The sequence below is a fragment of the Pinus tabuliformis genome, chromosome 1_2 (assembly GCF_031772625.1).
Source record: "Pinus tabuliformis cultivar Carrire ecotype Pingquan chromosome 1_2, CPIR1, whole genome shotgun sequence".
NCBI classification, from domain to species: Eukaryota; Viridiplantae; Streptophyta; class Pinopsida; order Pinales; family Pinaceae; genus Pinus; species Pinus tabuliformis.
In genome coordinates, this window is record NC_142298.1 from 471,950,319 (window position 1) to 471,971,940 (window position 21,622).

Genomic DNA, 21,622 nt, shown 5'->3' on the forward strand with positions numbered 1-21,622 from the left:
TGACATGAAGAAAAATGGTAATATTCTTTCTGTCTGGAGTGAATTTGTTTCTGCAATCAAAAAGAAGTTCTATCCACTAGCTTACATGCAACAAGCCATGATGAGCTGGCATTTTCTTCACCAATTGAAAGGGAAAAGTGTACAAGGTTACACCCAAGAATTTAGGAAAAGAGCTTTGATTCTAGGAATTTCATTAGACTCACCTAAGACTTTGTTGAAGTACATAGGTGGTCTACACAACTACATGAGGCACACTATCCTCATGTTTAATGCCACTAGTATATATGAGGTATCTGTTCAAGCTACACATCTAGAAGTTAGAGGAAAGAATGGGAACCCGGAAGTTGGAGGATCATCCAAGCCATTGCAAGCAAGAATAATGAGAAAAGAAAACAGAAATGGAAAGAGAGGAAGGCCAACACTGCACAAAAAAGAAAGTCTTCATGCACTCACTATAAGAAGGATGGGCATGATGATGAGCACTGTTGGATTTTGCATTCAGAGCTGAGACCTAAGAAGTTCGAGGGCAAGAAGAAGAAGACTACTGCAACTATTCAAAAAGATTTTGTGCCAGACTCAATAGATGAAACAACCATTGCAGCCACAGGTGTAAAAGGTTGTCTATTTTAGAGAATACAGAAATCAAGAAGCAGGTGTAGGAGTTGCTCGAGAAGGGATTCATCAGACCTATCACATCACCATGTGGGTCTCCAATCGTTTTGGTGAAGAAGAAAGATGGCTTGTGGACAATGTGCATTGATTACCGAGCACTGAATAAGATAACAATAAAAAAAATTTATCCCCTTCCTCGCATAGATGACCTATTAGATCAATTGAAAGAAGCTATTTATTTTTCCAAGTTAGACTTGCAAAGTGGATACCGTCAGGTTAGAGTTGTAGAACAAGATGCATGGAAGACTGCTTTCAAAACAAAGCAGGGATTGTATGAGTGGCTGGTTATGCCTTTTGGCTTAGCTAATGTCCCCGCTACTTTCATGAGAATAATGAATGATGTACTCAGACCTTTTCTTCATGATTTTGTTATTGTATATCTGGATGAAATTCTTATATTTAACAAAACATGGGAGGAACATTTAAAGCATGTTAAGCAGACACTATATGTTTTGAAAAGAGAAAATCTTTATGTTAAACTCTCAAAATGTTAATTCAACAAAACATCTTTGAATTATTTGGGACATATAGTAGGGGGTGGTGAATTGAAGATAGATCCCTCTAAGGTGGCAATCATTGTAAACTGGCCTAAACCAAAATCTGCTACAGAAGTTAGAAGCTTCTTAGGAGCAACACAATATTGGAGAAATTTCATTTCTAACTTTTCCTTAATTGTAGCTCCCTTACATGCTTTAACAGGATTGAACACAGTGTTTTAATGGGGAGGCAAACAGAAAAAATCCTTCGACACCTTCAAAGAAAAGATTAGTACAACACCAGTAATAGCACTGCTTGATCTTCAAAAACCATTTCAGATCCAAACAGTTGCCAATGACTATGCCATGGGAAAATTGTTGATATAGCATGGTCAACCCATATGTTATCATTCTGAGACATTTAATTCTGCAGTAGTCAACCATCCCACATATGATAAAGAATTTTATGCATTAGTACATAGTGTGAAAAAGTGGAAACATTATTTAATGGGCAAGGAGACAGTTATACATACTAATCATCAACCACTTCAATATCTACACTCCCAAGCTAAGTTGCAGCAATCAAGACACTACAGATGGATGGGTTTTCTACAACAGTTTCATTTAGTCATCAGATATAAAAAGGGCATACACAATAAAGTTGCTGACATGTTATCCAGACCAATTATAAATGCATCTACTATACTTAAGCATAACTCAGTATTGCATGAGAGCTACATTAAACAATATGCTCAAGATATAGATTTCAAAGATGTATATTCAACTTTAAGTCAAAGAAAACGAGTAGAAGAATTGGATTATCACATTAAGGACCAACTCTTGTATCATTGTATGAAGCTATGCATGCCACAAACTAAAAGAGTAAATATGATTCGGGAAGCACACACTTCTCTAATATCATGTCACTTTGGTGTAAGTAAAATAGTTGCACAGCTGCAAATATTTTGTTATTGGCCAAAAATGAATGAGACAGTTTCTAGATATGTAAGAGGGTGTACCATGTGTGCTAAAAGAAAGCCTAGCAATAGAAAACTAGGCTTGTACACTCCACTGCCAGTTCCTTCTCATCCTTGGGAAAGTGTTTCCATGGACTTTGTTGGAGAACTCCCTAAATCTATGAAAGGTCATGACTATTTGTATGTTGTTGTGGATAGGTTAAGAAAAATGTGTATTTTGATACCTTGTAATAAACAGATTATAACTGAACAAACTGCAAAATTGTTCTTTCAACATGTATGGGTTCATTTTGGATTACCCACTTCCATTGTATCTGATCGAGACACCCAATTTGTTGGGAAGTTTTGGTCGAGTCAATGGGAACTGATGGACACCAAACTGAAGAAAAGCATAGCATTTCATCCACAGATAAATGGCCAGACAGAAGTAGTCAACAGGACAATGATCCAGTTGCGCAGAGGCTATTGCAGCAACCATCCCAAACTTTGGGATGAACATTTGCGTTATGTGCAGCATGCTTACAACCGAGCAAAACATTATTCTACGCAGAGATCTCCTTTTGAGACCTACTTTGGTTTCAAGCAAAGGTCTCCCTTGGATTTTGTCTTTGGTAAAGACATAGTAGTTGATGGACACAATGATGTGGACAAGGCAACCAAGTTCATGAACAAATCCAAGAGATTCACCAGGCAGTACAGGAACAGCTGGAAAAGAGCCAAGCCAAATACAAGGTAAGGAATGACAAGCATCGGATGGAGCATAGTTTCCAAGTTGGTGATCAAGTCTGGCTATATATCAGCAAAGATAGAATGCAAGGTGAAGGTAAAAAGCTAAAGCTAATAAGGTATGGACCTTTCAAGATACTTGAGAAAATTGGTGAGAATGCTTTTCACCTTGATTTACCTACTTACATGCACATCTACTCAGTCATTAATGTAGACAAATTGAGACTATTTGAACCTTCATTAATTGAAGATCCTGAAGAGCAGATTCAATTGCCTTCTATTGATGATTTGTTACCTAAATATCTCAATGAATTGTAGGAATATACAGTTCTGGACAGGAAGGTGAGGACGATGCACAGTGGAGATGTTGAGTACCTCAGGGTTGGACTCAAGGGTTCAAAGCCAAACAATACAAAATGGATAGAGACTGGACAAGTGAGACAACTATACTTAGTCAATGCTTGAAAACCAACTTTTGATGGACCAAAAGATTTTTTAGTAGGAAGGTCGTGATCCGAATTGGATCCTTAAACACTCTTATAGTTTCTTGAACTCTGTAAAACTCATACCAAAGTTTTAAAGTGCTATGGATGTCGATATTATCAGAAATAACCTCTAGACAATGGAAATTTGTGGTCAGCACGGAGCAGCGAGGACCCTCAATCAAGTGCACAGACCGTTGGCACATGGTAACCGCATGCTGGAACAAACTGGCAAAATGGGAAGTTAGATCCAAAAACAGAGGCAGTTTCTGATACGAGATTAGTGCTAATCGCGTATTACAGGGCATCCCCCTCAGTGAAGGAAATATCTGAGCACTTGGTCACGGGGAAAAGCATAGCCGCATGGAAATCACTAATTCCATTAGAAAGCAGGCCCCGCGCTAAAACCAGTAGGATATCGGGAGGCCCTCAAGTGGTAAGCGGGTTCGACCAAGTCCCACGCGATTCCATACAACAGGTGACATGCGTCCAGCGAATGAGAGAGAAAATTGCTCTCATTGCACGGGTAAAGGGCATGCTACTTACCCGCGTGATATGGACAAAGACCGTAGGATCTGGAGGCCCCAGATCAACAGAAGAAAAGCAATCCGATGGATGACCGAATTGACAAGGAAATAGGCTGAGGCGGATAAGATTTGAGATCCGGCATGACTGATGAGTTGGCAGAGGGAATAGTTTCATGGGCGATGTTGCAGCAATGGAAATAATGACCGTTCAAAGAGAACTGACACTCAATTTGCGAGGAAACAGGTGGCCACCTCTCTATGAAGCGTTACAGTTATGATGACACAGATCAGGATAATTCCAGTAGACATAGGTAGGAGATCCAGAGAACCAGGAAGCAGAAACGAACAGTCAGGGAGCAGATTGGCTTTAAGCCACGAACAAACAAAGAAAGTAGAGGGGAGAAGAAGCAGTAAAAGAGAGAAAAGAGAGAGAGAAGAAAAAAATGTGCAAAGAATAGAGAAGCCGAGCTGACCTGTAGAGAAAAGGCAGCATCAACAGATAGAGACAGAAAGAGAGTCCAAGAGTCTGTGAACTCCAGAGAAGGCTTGAGAGGTTCGAGCAACTCCTCTATGTATACTTGTCAGGTATCGAGTACCAAATTGGACTCATGCCACTTAGACCAACTGAGATCGAGATTCAGTAAGGGGATCCTATGTACTCTAGAGACTTGGGGGATCCAAGGTACAACCCTACTGATCATTATCCGTTAAGTGAGACTCAATTTGAGCTCACTGTTGTGAAACTCTACTTTTTAAGACACAATAGAAAGGCCACCACTAAAGGATGGACGAGGAGATGTAGCCCAAGAGGATTTGGTGAACTCCTTATTAAATTTGTTGCGTTTATGTGTTTTCTTATTGTGTTCTCTTACTGTTTCAGTGCCTGTGTATTTCACAATCTTATCGATTTGTTGCATAAAATAACATAGACATCCCCTAACACATAAGTCTATAATACCTTCATTAATAAACTGAGATCATTCACGAGTGATTTTAGATCATTCAAATTACAAAATCTTCCATGTTGAGCACCTAGCTGTAGGGGTTGTGCACTTAGTTGTGGACTTGCCAATGTCTCCGTGCACTCAGTTGCAGGAGCTTTCCCTTTTCGCCCAAGTATTGAAAACAAAGCTTTCTTACCTTAGCACTTGCCCAACACACTAATATTGTTTCTTAGATCAATACATAGACTCATTATGATTGAGCTATATATAGCTTTTTGAATACATTACCATGGTCCACAGACCATGGGTGAGTCTCAAAACCATCCTATCACCTACCCATACAAGGGGCTAAAACCCCTTTGAGTCCTACTTAGTTGCACACTCTGCTTCCACATCTTGCGGGCACTTTACATTTACAAAATTATTCTACAAAATTGGTTAAACTAACCCAAAATTGACCCTAGGGACCCTAGGGACCCTATCCCAATAGTGGGTTGTGGTGCGTGTGTAACTATGAAGAAAATCGTCAAATTTTCTAAGTGTCAAAATCTTGTAAAACTAGCTTGAAATCCCTTATAGGACCCATCAAGTTGGGGGTCGGGGAGCTGGTTGAAAGAAGGCCAGACCTCAAGTGAAGTTGCATACAACCCAAGTTGTGTAGGTCGAGTTGTTAGTGGGACTGATTGGTTGGGGTTCTGGAGTTGGGTTGAATTCCTAGGTTGGGGTTGGGCTAGTTAAGCCCCAAAGCATAGATGATCCTAGAGGGAGGCAATGATGACCTCTATGTCAGAGGTAGGGTGTTCAGGCCCCTTTCATTAATTTTTAACATGATGTGGAGGGGAGGAATAGGCCATCCTCTGATAACTTGTAGGAATGTGCCTATCCATGTGGATTGATCCATGATGGAAGAGATGGTACAAAAAGTGCCATGTGGGTTAGCATATGATTTCCAAGTGGAATCATCGATGATGTGGTAATGGTGAATTGGCCTATCTTTGAAGGGTCATATCTATAGATCCGTGAATCAGATAGAGGTAAATTTTATATCATTGGAAAGGTCCTAATGAGATGAATGAAATAATGGTATCCATTTAAGGTTTTGGAGAATTTGAAAATGATAAAAAAAAAATTATACCCTATTTCCATAACTATACCTTGGAGGTTGGGTCGGCATATTAATTCCATCCTAACCTCATTGGGGCAGGGATAAGGAGGGGGTATGTTATAGAGTAGTCTCAAAGCATCCAGCTTCAACATTTGGATTGGATGGGCTATATCATGGGAAAAATAACAGTTAGGTTCTTTCCATTCCCTTGGGAATACATTGGTACTCTGTTATAGAGTTAATAGAGAAAAGGAGTTTCATATCAAATTTAAGAAAATGGATAGAGAAAATGTTTAGGTATTAAAAGTTGGTCTTTGATTGATTGATTGCATATATGGTTTATATGATTTCTTTGTGATTTAATTATGTATCATGGTACTAATGATCAATATTATTTTATTGTTGCTTATGTGCTAATTCAAAATGTATTGTTCTGTTATCCTTGCACCAATAGACTTCCAACAACAATCCAAGGTGATGACATCTATTATGTATTTGAATTTAGCTTAAATCTAAGAGTTATGTTTGTGTGTGAAAGAACATAAGATGGGAAGGCACTAAGGATTAAAGAGATGAGGACAAGAATGGTGCAATATATCTCTAACCAATCACAAACTAGATATGAATAAGGATAGTTGAAAGAGATTTAGTGGGGAAGAGCAGAGAAGAAATCCCTTTTGACTCGATGCATACCCTGAGGAGTCTAAGGGTCAATATTCAGAGATATAAGGAAGATAATGAAAGGTTGGTAAGGGCTCATGATCTTGATGGAGAAATGAAGAAATCTAAGGATGTTGAAGTGTGACTACTAGGAATGAAGAAATTTATTTGAATCTATTGGGTTGTGTTATATTCTTTCCATGACTAACCCACGTAGTTAACTGGGGGGTTAGAAGGGGGGTGGAGCACCTCCTTCGTTGCGCTGATTGCGTAGTGAGGGGAGTCATAGGGGGTTTGAGGGGTGCAAGTAACCCCACTCTATGGGGTCTGGGGTAGCGCCCCAGAAAATTTTGGTTTTGGACCCTATGTTAGGTTGGGTGGACCTACATATGGTTTTGTGCATGATTTCCGCACATGGTTTTGGACGCGATGTTTTCGGTCCATGGTATTGGATGCTTCAGCATGTATAAATATGTATTGTAACATTGAAATGAACATAATGAAAAATCAAGCTGGTAGTCCCGGTTTTGGGATCTGGGGGAAATCTCTGTGTATATGTGTTTTATGTGTTATGCTCTCACATTTTTTATTTTATGTGTTTTAGAATTCGTATGCAGGTAATTTTTGTATGGGGTTAAAACCTACATTTGGTATCAGAGCTATTTTGGCTTCAAGGGGACGCCTTTGTTACTGAGCGGTTTCACTCGGGCCTGTGGTAGGCCCTGTTCCGTGGGAGATCTGCGAGATCGATTCTAGTGGTGAAAGAAGATGGCGAGCAGTGGAAAGATAGAGATCGAGAAATTTAATGGTCAGAGTTTTGAGTTGTGGAAACTCAAAATGGAGGACTTTTTGGTGGATAAAGATCAGTGGATCATGGTAGATCCGGGTAATAAACCAACGGGAGTGTCCAATGAAGAATGGAAGAAGTTGGATCGGAAGGCAAAGAGCACAATACAATTGTGTGTCTCAGATTCAGTATTGTTGAATGTATTAGGGGAAGCTACGGAGAAGGTTTTGTGGGACAAGTTACGGACTTTGTACCAATCTAAGTCTCTGGTGAATAAACTATTCCTACAGAAAAAGCTGTATAACCTAAGGATGAAAGATGGAGACTTGATGACATAGCATCTGAATGCATTTAATACTGTGGTACGTCAGTTAGTATATGTTGATATTAAAATTTCAGATGAAGATAAGTGCATCAATTTATTGTGTTCTCTAACAGATTCGTGGGATAGTCTGGTTATTGCAATAGGTAGCAATGCAACTACCTTGCAGTTTGATGAAATAGTCTCATCCTTGCTAATGGAGGAGATGAAACAGAAAAATATGGAGAGCCAGAATGGTGATTCCTTGTCTGTACGAGGACGGTCCCAGAACAGAAACAAAAATAAGTCATCGAGTGGGAGATCTAAATCTAGAGGGAGATCTAAATCTTCAAGAAAACCTATAAAGGTAGCCTGTTGGAAATGAAAAAAGGAAGGGCACTACAAAAGGGACTGTAAATGTAAAGCTCTTGATAAAGGAAAGGGATTTGATGATGCTCCCTCTGCAGAGGCAAAAACCACCTCAAATGAAGGTGGGGATGTGTACTTGGCTTCTTCAAGTACACATGTAGATCATGAGGCATGGTTAATTGACTCAGGTGCATCCTTTCACTTCACTCCCCATAGAGAGTGGTTCTATGAGTATGAGAAATACAATGGTGGCGATGTCTTCTTAGGGGATGATAGGAAGGCTAGAATCATTGGTCATGGAAAAGTAAAGTTGAAGTTGCAAGGAGGAAGAGTTAGAACACTTTTGGGTGTTGTGCATATTCCTGCATTGGCTAGAAATTTGATTTCTGTAAGCAAGTTAGATGATGCAGGTAAAAAAAGTGTTCGAGAAGGATACCTACAAGATGGTTCCGGGAGCACTGGTATTGATGCGGGGAGTTCAGATTGGAACTCTGTACAAGCTACAAGGTAGCACCGTTGTTGATGTGTTGTTAGGTTCCTATACCAATAGGTGTCATATATCATGATTGACTTTGTTTAGCTCTGAAATATGTTCATACCTTTTCTTGTTGCAAATGTTTTTCATATTTGTGAAGAACAAAAAAAATTAAAAATGTAAAGAGGGTATACCCTAGAAAAAGAATAAAAGGGTAAAAATAATAAAGAAAAGGTCAAAAAATGAAAAGAAAATGAACCCCAACAAAAAGAAAAGACCATGAAAGTGTGCAAGTCTAAATGCCACTACTATTTACTACTTGTATAATAAAGATTATGTTCAGCTTGTCACCTATTCCACAATCCATGGTAACCAAATAGTTTAAACTTGGTTATTCCATGTTCTCAATTTCATGTTTATAGAGATAGAGAATAAAATATGACCAAACTGTTTAATCTTGGCAGATAAGTAAATAGGTAGAGTGAATAAAAGGAGATCAACAGTTTAATATGAGCCCTTAGATGTAATAATTTTAGATTTAGATAGATATCACTATGTAAAAAAAAATAAAGTGTGAAAAGGGTTTGCCAGTCTAAGTGCACCCTAATAAAGAAGCGAAAAATGCTAGGATAAAGTAGGGTAAGTGGATGATGGTTGCAGAATAGATGGGTGATGAAATGGTTAAGAATAATGTTTAAATATTATTACTTTCATCACTAGACAAGGGCATGTATCACATGGAAGACACTTCAAGCAAACAAAGTAAAAAGTAATTAACTTCCCTACTCATTTCCCCTAAATTTTCACTAATTCCCTAAGTGCTAAAGGTAATTGCCAAAGTAAGAGGGGCTCAGAGCATTTCTCTGACTACTGGAGGGACTGGACCCTCGGCCCAATAATTTGGAATGCCTAGAGTATTAGGTCCCTTTCATCAATATTTACCCCTTCATAAATTCATTCATCCCCTTTAAAAGGTTTTCCTAAGTAAAATCCTATTTTACTTAGGGAAAATAAAACATTCTCCATATAAACCCTCATATTCACTTAGCCTAAGTTTTAAATGTATACGATGAAAATTCTTTCATAAAAATTTTAAACTTAGCATGCATTCACATTCCATAAATTCATATTAACTTTTAACCCATAGTATTATTTAATTCCCAAAAACACTACCCCGTATTATTATATAAATCCCAAATATTTACATATCCCATCCCGTGGTTAAATATAACCATAATAAAGTCAATAAACAGAATTAATTAACCAATCCATGGTTAATTAAGAACCCAACCCCCGCCATGCTAAAACGAGGATTAATTAGTCACCAGGATTAGTTAATAACTCAATGACCAATCAAATCGCCCCCAATATGATTAACACTTTAATTAATATTGGGCTCGCCCTTCGTTAACTTTCCGCCACTTCCCATTGCCGACCACCATCTGATCGAATCCCTCAGATCTGATGATATCACTCATATCACACACCCTTTTTGGTCAACCGTTAGCATGCGATGTGAGCGGTTTCCCGAACAGTGCCCATGCTACGTGTCAAGAGATGTGTGGAATCGCACGGCCCCCCCTTAATACCACTTACCTCCCAAAAGTTGTGCGATGAAAACCAATATCGCTCCTACATACCACCTCTACTAAATGAAAAAAATGTCCCATGAGCCAGTTAAAGCCAACTATCATTTTCATTTACCCACCAATATCAACCATTTACCCGTTTAAAGATGAAAATCCCAGTTTTGGTCGTTTTCAACTGATTGTGTAGTAAAACCCTATGTAACCCAGTTGCGCCACCTGAAGCCTCTGTTAACCGATTCAAGCATGGTTTGCCTCTCGAAAATCATTTTGGACTCACTCCCTAGACCTCTCAAGCTCAAATGAAACCTTTTCAACCTCCCCTGCAAACCAATGCTTTCTTAACAATTTGTTTTGTTTTGCAGGTGATCAGAAGACCACATCCTTCGATAAACAATCTTAATACTAGTCATAAGACCGATTTACTCCAATATTTTTATCAAGTATATTCAAAGAGAGATGGAAAATAAAACACAGTTAAAAGACAAGCAGAGGAAACATAAAATTAAATGATTTACTGTTGAAATAGACAGTAAAAACCTAAAATATACAGTGAAGGTAAAAGGACACAGTAAAGAACAGTCAAAAGTGTATCAGAATTAAAGAGTATTAGATTGAATACCAAGTCAAGTAAATCAGCTAGCATGAAGATAAACAATAGGGAAGACAGTTACAAAACAGAGCATACAAATTCATGTCCAAGTGAAGACAGATGAAAAAACAGAGTAGTAAAAGTAAAAAGTAAATAGTAAACAGCAAAAGTAAACATGAAGAAATTAAGGATTAGAAAAAGATGAAAACACTTTCACTAGATACAATAAAGTTTATCCAAAGTAAAAGTGAAAACAGTCAAAAGGAATTTAAGGTTAAAAGATGAAATCAAAGCAGAAATGGTACATTTTACAGAAATTTCTTGTTTAAGTCATAGTTTTACATAAACTATTGTGGTCAATCCAAGAAGTATTTTGAGAAATTGGAGGAGGTTTTTGTTAATAATAGACGAATCTACAAAAACCTATCTCATTGTTTACACAGGTATTACCAAAATGGAGATAAATTCATGTCTTCACAGCCTATTTTTCCGTTTGTGCAAAGTTCTGTTTTTGACATCTTTTTGCAGAGAATATGGTGAACATCTAGAGCTGAATTTTAGGAAACTGAGAGAGGTTTATATCAAAACTATTATTATCTACAATAACCTCTTTAAAGTTTTACATATCTATTACAACTTGAGATATACAAGCATATCATTGGACCCTAATTTTGCAGAATTTCTGGGGTAGAATGCACAAAGGAAGGATGTAGTTAGTGACTCGGATGCCTCATCATCAACTAAGAGTTGCTATGAAATTCGAATTTCTCTTCTTTATCACCATAAATACATATAAATAGTTCCAAATAGATTCATTAGTTTTGAATGACCTTTATTTAAGTTCTATTAATGTAATTAGTTGGAGATATTTGTGAAACTAATCTTGATATTTTTTCAAGATATTTCAATTTACAATTAGTATAAATACTTCTTCATTTGAAGTATTTTGGGGTGGATTCTATAACATCTATGTAACCCTATGCTATCAAGGTGAGAAAGCTTTTGTACTCAAATTTGGATTTTTGCTGGAGAAGGAATGAAAGTTGAGGACATTTCATCCGATTCTTGTGCAGTATAATTACAAATAAGTATTCTATCCTTTTGATTTAATGTGTTTTCTATATGTTCCAATGTTTCATGCATCTTAAATCTAAATGGTAAAATAGTCAAAATCTATAGAATTAGCTTTATTTCTCTCTGCTATCAACAATTTACCATTTCCATGTTTTCTTCTAAACTATATTGATAAAGGAATTCTTAACTGCTCCCTTATCCTCGTAGTCTTTCTCTAATAGGTCCCTGGTATAGGATTCTTAATTTCCCTCTGCTAGTTGACCTATCTTCCCTTCCTTTTTCTGATCCTAACTTGAGGATTCTTTATTGCCCTCTAGTTTTGATCAGAACTATCACCCATTCAATCCTCAAAGTTTTCTTTTTACTTTGTTATCCTGCCTGTTAAAATCCTACCTTAGCAATTTGACTTATTCAGTGAATTATCCTTGTTTGACTCCATAGCCCAATGGCCTAAAAGCGTAGTTTTCCCATTTTTTTTAGAACCCTGCCACTCTCAAACAAAACAACCTCATTGAACATTAATACTAGCCTAAAATCCTTTCAAGCATAGCTAAATCATAAAGAGAGAGCCCTCTCTAGATTTAGGTGGGCTAGCACCTAAGTATAAAAGTTGGTTCGGAAATTTCTTTCTTTAACCTTGAGAAAATTCTAAGTGATAACAAGTGCAACAGCTCTATGGTTCCTGAAAGTGAAGCAGAAAATTTAGTGGTCTCAGGAGAGAAGACCATGCTGTGGCATCAAAGGCTTGGACATATTGGAGAGAAGGGCCTTCGAATACTTCATGGTAAAGGTATGGTATAAGGTATGAGTAATAGCTCTCTGGATTTTCATTTTTGTGAAAATTGTGTATATGGGACGCAGAATCGGGTGAGTTTCCCCTCTAGTGGTAAGAGGGCGAAACAGATATTAGAGCTTATGCACAATGATGTGTTTGGACTTGTGAAGGTTCCATCACTAGGTAAGTCTATGTACTATGTATCATTTATAGATGACTTCTCAAGGAATACATGGATATACTTCCTTAAGAAGAAATCTGAAGTCTTTGATAGGTGTAAAAATTTTAAGGCTCTGGTGGAAAACTAGACAGAGAAGAAGATAAAGGTGCTAAGGATAGATAACGGTGAAGAGTTTTACAGTAAGGAATTTGAAGAATTCTGTAAGAAGTGTGGTATAGCACAGTAGAAGACTACTCCATATACACCTTAGCAAAATGGAGTTGCAGAAAAAATGAACAAGACGTTGATGGAAAGGACAAGAAGCATGCTCAGTGGTGCCGGGTTAGGACATGAATTATAGGCAGAGGCGGTGGAGATAGCATGTTACCTAGTCAATAGATCACCTTCATTAGTGTTGGAGGATAAGACTCCACAAGAGGTATGGACTGGTAAGAAACCCTCTCTTTCACATATGAGGGTATTTGGATGTGATGCATATGTACATGTTCCAAAGGAGAAATGAACCAATTTGGATAGTAAATATGAAAAGTGCATATTTATTGGGTATAAGGATGGTTTAAAGGGTTATAAGCTTTGAAACCTAGTATCAAGGAAGGTTGTGTACAGCCGAGATGTGGTGTTTAAAGAGGTGAAAGATGTTATTAAACATGAAGTCCAACCAAAGGAACCTGAGAAGATAGAGTTTGAGGTAAATGAGGAAGAATCAGACTCTACAACAGAGGAGGAATCAAAAGATGAAGATCCATAAACTACGGGTGTGATAAGATCAGTTCGAGAAAGAAGGCAACCAGAAAGGTATAGTCCATCTACTTTCTATTCAAATTTTGCTTTATTTATTACTGATGATGATCCCAGAACTGTGAAGGAAGTAGTAGATTCAGAGGATGGAAAACTCTAGAAATAGGCCATGGTTGATGAAATGGCATCTTTGCACAAAAATGAGGCTTGGGATCTGGTGGAGTTGCCAGTTGGAAGGAAACCCATTGGCAGCAAATGGGTGTTCAAGAAGAAGACAAATGCATAAGGAAAGATGGAGAAATATAAAGCTCGGTTGGTAGCAAAGGTTATTCTAGGGTGCCAGGAATTGATTTTGGTGATATTTGTTCTCTTGTTTCCAAGGTAACTTCTATTACATTACTTTTATCTGTTGTTGCTACTTTTGATTTTGAGGTAGAACAAATGGATGTGAAGACAACATTTCTTCACGGGGATCTAGAAGAGGAGATCTACATGAAGCAACTTGAAGGCTTTGTGGGGAAGGGTAAGAAATAACTGGTATGTAAGTTAAAGAATTCTTTGTATGAGTTGAAACAATCACCAAGGATGTGGTATCATAAATTTGATACATTTATACGGGGACTTGGCTTCACCAGAAGCAAAGCAGATCACTATGTGTATTTTAAATTAATTGGTGACCGTGTTATTTATCTGGTCTTATATGTGGATGATATGTTGCTGGTTGGAAATGACAAGGAAATTATCCACGATTTGAAGACCCATTTTTCCTCCAAATTCAAAATGAAAGATCTTGGTGCTTCAAACTATATTTTGGGCATGGAAATTAAAAGATATCAGACAAGGAGGAAGCTCTAGTTAAACTAGAGGAAGTATGTCAAGACAATATTGCAGAGGTTTAATATGTAGGATAGTAAACCGGTGAAGGTTCCTATTCCTGTAGGTGTAAAGTTATTGGTTGAACAGTATCCCAAGACACAAGAAGAGGAAGAGGACATGTCCCATCCATATGCAAGTGTAGTGAGTAGCCTGATGTATGTGATAGTCTGTACTAGACCAGACATTACACATACAGTGGGAGTATTGAGCAGGTTCATGTCAAAACTAGGAAAGGAGCACTGGACAGTAGTGAAGTGGGTTTTCAGGTATTTGCATGGCGCTAGTGATTATGGTTTGTGCTACCAAGGAAGACCATGATTGGAAAGAGTGTTAGATAGTCATGGCTTTGTTGATGCATATTGGGCTCGAGATCTGGATCAGAGAAGATCTACAAGTGGGTATGTGTTTCACCTATTTGGAGGTGCAATCAATTGGATGAGTAGGAAACAATTTGTAGTGGCACTATCAAATATAGGGGCAAAATACATGGCAGCCACTCATGCAAGCAAGGAAGCAGTTTGGTTGTGGAGATTGTGTTCAAATATAGGGTTAGTACACGGAGCTATAAGGATAGACTGTGACACCCAAAGTTCAATTTTCTTGACAAATAACTCTGCATATCATTCAAAGACAAAGAAAATTGATGTTCAGTATCACTTTGTGAGGGATATGATAGAAGACAAAAGGGTGTTGCTGGTAAAGGTGGACACTTTGAAGAATATTGCAGATGCATTGACAAAATCTATGAGCTCTGAGAAGTTCTCTTGGTGTAGACAAACAATGGGCATTGCAGGGCTGGATAAATGGCTAAGCTCTCTTGTGGCCCCTTGTGGAAAGAAAACAACAAGTGGGAGAATGTTGGGTTGTGTTATATTCTTTCCATGACTAGTCCACATACTTAACTGGGGGTTAGAAGGGGGGCAGAGCCCCCCTTTCATTGCACCAATTGTGTAGCGGGAGAAGTCACATGGGGTTTGAGGCGTGCAGGTAACCCCACTCTATGGAGTCTAGGGTAGCACCCCAGAAAATTTTGGTTTTGCACACTATGTTAGGTTGGGTGAACCTAACTATGGTTTTGTGCATGATTTCGCACATGGTTTTGGACGTGATGGTTTTCAGTCCATGGTTTTGGACGTGATGTTTTTGGTCCATTGTATTAGATGCTTCAACATGTATAAATATGTATTGTAACATTGAAAGGAACATAATGAAAAATCAAGCTGGTAGTCCTGGTTTTTGGATCCATGGGAAAATATATGTGTATATGTGTTTTATGTGTTATTCTCTCACATCGTTTGTTTTATGTGTTTTAGAATTCATCTGTAGGTAATTTCTGTACGGGGTTAAAACCTACAGAATCCATAATTAATCAGAGAACATGAAATCCAGGGTAGCTCCTTTCATACTAAGAGGTAAGGCGCATATATAGTGGGAAGATCTGAAATATGTATAGGGAATAAGGGAGGAATAATTTCCTTGGAAGAAATTTGAGGAGTATTTAAGGAGCAAGTATTTGTTCAAGAGGTACTTTGACAACAAGATGAAGGAATTATATGAGCTTAAATTTGGCCATATGATTGATGATGAATACACCACCAAATTCTTAGAGTTGCTTAGGAATGTTCCCTACCTTAAGGAAGGAAAAGAAATTTTTTATAGATATGCTAGTGGATTACCACCATCCTTCAAGGATAGAGTTGAGTTTGATGAGCCTAAGACACTAGAGGATGCAATTTGAAAACTGAAGCATATTTATGAGCAGTCTAGGCATAGGCTTGAATATAAAATAGAAAGGAAATCCAAAGGAAATGCTATATTTAAGGGAAAATGGCAACAAAAAGCTAAAGGAGCAAGTGTAATATTTGTTAAATAATAGAATCAATAAAGGTCCAATGCTTCCAATAGAGGTTGTCCAACTTAAGAAGTCAAGGTTTATGGGAAGGGTCCATATAAGTATTGGACTTGTTGAGTAAATCACTTGAGAAGGATTTCCCACAATGCAAACACAATGTTCTCAAACTGTATAATGAACAAGAGGCATAGACAAACTAAGATATATCTCAACCTATACCTAGAATTTATGCAGTAGTGGATAATTTCCAGGTCGATCGTGAAGCAGCGATTATAGAGATGGAAGGTATGCTCCATGACCAAAGCATTTCGATTTTTCTTGAACTTGGTTAAAAATTTAGCTACATCGGTCATACTATTGTTGAGAAATGTGCATTAAATAAGCACATGATGGGTCTTGACTAGTTCAACTAGCCATGGGGATGAACAGAAGAGTTGAACAATGGGTGAAGGCTTTCCTAATCGAATTAAATAGGATGACAACAATGGCAGACCTTAATGTGTTGTCGTTGGGAGTGTATAGTGTATTTATGGGCATGGATTGGTTATAACCACATCAAATCAAGTTTTGTTTATTTATGAATATCATCGAGTGCCTTGATGAAGCTAGATAACTTAGAATATTTTAAGAAAAAATGAAAACTAACTCTGTGAGATTAATTTCATCTATGCAATCCAAGGGAAGCCACAAAAAATGACGTCTTCTATTTGTTGTACAAATATTGAGTAGGGTTGAAGCTAATTACAATCTTGAGGGTAAAGAAAATGATTTACCGAGGAAGTACCATGTTTTACGACAATTTTTAGATGTATTCCTTAAAGAAGTCCTCGATTTACCTCCTCATTGAGAAGTAGACTTTTCCATCAAAATAGCACCAAGTGCAGCTCCAACCTCCAAAGTTATGTCTAGAATGAGCACTCCCAGAAATGATTGAGATGAACATATAACTCAATGAGATGTTCAATAAAGGTTACATAAGACCAAGCCTATCTCCATGGGGAGAACTGGTCTTGTTTGTAAAGAAGAAGGATGGCACATGCAGGTTGTGCAATGATTACCATCAATTGGATAAGGTGACCATCAAGAATAGGTATCCATTTCCATGAATTAATGATTTGTTTGACCAGTTGAGAGGCAAAACAATCTTCTCCAAGATTCACTTGAAGTTAGGTTACAACCAGGTGCATATAGAGGATGAATACATTCATACAAAAACCTTCAAAATAAGGTATGGGAATTATAAATGCGTCATAGTTCCCTTTGGACTTACCAATGCATCTATGACCTTTATGTACATTATCACTAATGGATTGAGCCCCTATTTGGATAATTTTGTCATATTCTTCATGAATGACATTTTGATCTATTCAAATACCAAGGAGGAGCACAAATAGAATTTTGTAGAAATATTAAAATTGGTAAGAGAACATAAGCTTTATGCAAATCTTAGTATGTGAAACTTCTTTCAGTCGTAGATTCATTACTTGGGACCTTGAAATTGAAACAGAAACATTTAAGGATATCATGGAATGGCCAAAACCTAAGAACATGGATGAAGTTAGGTCCTTTATGGGACTGGAAGTCTATTACATGATATTTATTAAGAATTTCTCCAATATTGGTTGTCCAATTTTGGAAGAGGTTTGAATGGATAGTTAATTGTGCTACAATATTCAATCAGGAAAAGTAGTTGTTGACCAATGCACCAATATTAAGAATAGAAAATCATAAAAAGTAGTTCATTGTGTGCATAGATTCTTACAGGGAGGGACTTGGTGGTGTCTTTGTAACAACCCCAGGTTAAAAGTTCATGTAATAAACGTTAATAAAGTAAAAATAAGACTAAGGCCATGGAACATGTATTCCAAGTTGAATGTTGGGTAAAGCATCCTAGTGGGCATCACTTGTTGTTTACTATGGATAAGGGGAAATTGGAAAAAGATATGACAAAGGCTTTGAAAAGGAAGAAAGGGAATTATTGGAATTTTATTTAAGAAAATAAAGGAAAATAGGAGAAAAGGGAGGTGAAAGGTCACTAGTTGCATGTGAGGAGGAAATTGAAGGAAAATTAAGGAAAATGAAGAAAGCATAGTCATGCATAATAAAAAGACATTAGAGAATCAGTTTCAAGCCTTTTTCCAGTTGAGTTTTGGAATTGGTTTCAAAGAGGAGAAGAGCACCAAGAGGAGAAGGAAATCAAGCAAGAAAAGGAAGGACAAGGAAAGCAAATATCAAGGAAGGAGAAGTTGGATTAGTCAGCTTCAGTGAGAATACTTATAGGTTGTAGGTTGCATGTATCATTTACTATCTGGTTTGGCATGAATGGTATATGGATGTGTTTATTTAGTTTAATTTTTTTCATTGGCATGGGTTTTTTCAGGTTTTGATAGTGATTTTAGCCATTCCTTTCCATTTTTGGATAGCCATGGTGTGATGGGATTCATTCTTGGTTGAAATTTGGATTGCCAGAAGGTTTTGGATATGGGTGATGTGGTCTCAGGAAAACCTCAATGGTTGGGGGTGGAGATGGTTTTCTTTGTGAAGCCCTCAAAAGGTGGGAGGAGATAGGAAAATTCCTCAAGGGATGGTGAAGGAATTCAGAGGCATCCAAGTTCAATTTCGTTTTGTGATCTCAAGACCAGTTTAGGTGAGATCCCAGTAGTGTGAGGTGGACGTTGTTTAACATATGGATTCCCTTGGTTTTTTATGGATTGGTTTATCCCATGAGATCCCACATTCATGCTTGGAATATGGCATGGGGGTGATTGGTTAAAAGAAAGATTTGGTTTAGCCCAATCTATGGTTGGGTGGTACGTGGAAGTCCCTGACCTGATGGGATTTTGCATATGGTTAATAAGAGCTAAGTTACTCTTTATTTTATGAGTAAATGTACTTTTGTATTAGGTGAATTTAATGTTTGTTCTATCATTGTTAATTATCTGCTTATATGTTGGTTATAAACATGGTTTTATGATAGATTAAAGTATGCCTCTTATCACCTTTTAATTGATGAATGACTAGTTAATGAATGCATGGCCTAATTGTTATTATGGAAGCTATTATGAGAGGGCATTATTCCTTCTTGCTAAACCTTAGATAAGTTTCATATCTCTATGTCTAGATATGCATTCATTTCCTATAGATTGCATGTTAATCAAGTATTTGATGGAATGACTGGCATGGTTAGACCATGTTAGGTCAACTCCTTGAGTAATTTTTGTCTTAGAGGCTTTTTCTCTGTGTTATTTATCATTTCTAGAAGTTTCATCAATTTCTAGGAAGACATCTGGATCCTAGCCCTTAAAAAGTGGTTTAAATCTCATGGTCGTTGGCACAGAACTACCTAAAAGAGACTGTAGTCACTAGGAAGCAGGCCTGTGGAAGTGAATGGAGGGTTACAGTCACTTGGAGACCTTTTCATGGGAGCGAATAAGGGTCAAGATCACTGAAAAAGACAGTTATCTGAGGTGTTGGACACTTGTAATGTTTGGTTAGTTCTGAGGGGTCCTGTAGCACCTAAGGGAACTCAGTAAGCTCTTTTTATGTCGACTCCACTTCCTTAAGGTCATATTAGAGGTTGAGTCATGTCATAGTAGCCCCTTTTCTCATGTTTACCATGGAAAAGCTAGTGAAAGTGGGTAGATATGAGAGGAGGCATTTTACATAATGGTATCACATTAGGTTACACTTTCTGTTGGTATTATCTGATACCTCATAGTGGTACCATAGCATGGCTCAAATACTTTGACCTGATGGGCTAGATGCATGTGTTTATGAATGCATTATCATTGTTATGGTTGTCATGCACGAGGTCAGGGTATGTAATTGGTATTGTCATGCATGATGTTGATATATTGATATGATTATGATTATACAAGTATAGTGCTAATTTTGCAGATGAGATAAGCCTCCCCAAACATCACTGAGGTATGATTTTGATTATGGTATCTATTTGGTTTATTTGACATGGTACAGTTCTAGGAAGAAGAGAATCAAAGATGATGAGAAAAATGGTAGACTACAGTTCACATGAATCTCGCTACAGATGAGTTGGGCAAAAAGGAGATGACGACTCTCCTGATATAGCAAACACATTGAGGAGTTGGAGGGTAGATATCAAAAGTTGTAAATCATACAATGATAGGTTGGTTAGGCTTAGGAAAGACTTTCAATGGCTTAGTAAAAGCAGGTAGATGTCAGTGCAATCATCCTTCAGAGTTTGTGAGACTTGCAGAGATATGGAAAATTGAGGATTTCTCATGAGAAGGAAGATAAGACTAATGGAGCCTATCGTAGTAGGTCTTAGTCAAAATATAGGTTGGATAGAGGGGAAACAGATTAGGTTGTAGATCATTGGATAGACTTGACAGGAGTACTCATATGTATGGGTATCATTCTAGTTCATTATCCATAAGATATCATCATCATCACTGCCATCATCCTTAGAGGAGGAGTGATTACTTTCATGAGGAATTAAAGAGAGTCAAACCACCTAAATTTGATGGAGATATGAAGGAGATAGAAGATAGAAAGGTATAGTTACTTGAGCTAAAGAATTTCTTCATATTACATAACTATTTAGAGAACATGAAAGCAAAGATAACTACCTTCAGTCTTAATGGGAATGCAGATATTTGGTGGGAATAAGTGAAGAATTTTAGAGGCATTCGAGAAGAGGAGTTGATTTGGGATGAGTTTGAGAGATTCTTCAAGAAGGAGTACTTTTCAGAGAGGTATTATGATGACAAAGCTAAGGAGTTTTATGAGTTGTAGATGGATTTTATGATAGATGATGAGTATACTAGTAGGTTCCTAGAGTTGTTGAGGTATGTGACATACCTCAAGGATGAGAAAGTGAAGATTCAAAGTTTCATCAGTGGGTTTTTAGTAGCATATAGAGAGTGGATTTAGTTTGATGAGCCACGGTCACTGGAGGAAGCCATCAAGAAATTGAAGCATTGTTATGAGCAATCAAGGTGTAAAGCTGAGCTTAAACATGATTTGGAGGGAAATGAGAAATTTAAACGGAAGTGGAAACCGAAGTGGGGAATACATTAGCATAGAGGTGAGAAATAAAATGTTACTCCTTATAAGAAGTTCGATGTGGTTGAGAGGGTACATGGGTCGCAGCCTGAAATGAGGTAGAATAGAAGTGATGGAAGGGAAACATTGGAGTGCTAGATTTGTGGCAAATATCATTACAAGAAGGATTGTCCATTGTATCAGGGCGTTAGGCCTCATATCTATATTGCTTAGGAGGAACATATGGTTGGAGATGTAAGCCATAACATTGTTAGATAGATAAATTCCTCTTGTTGACAAGAGAAATCTCCCTATATCCTAAAACGAAACTAGAAACAAACAGACAATCAAGCTAATTTCTTCCTTGAATCTATCTTTTCTTGAATCATAAGCTAACAAGGTGAGAAATGGAAATTCATACATTA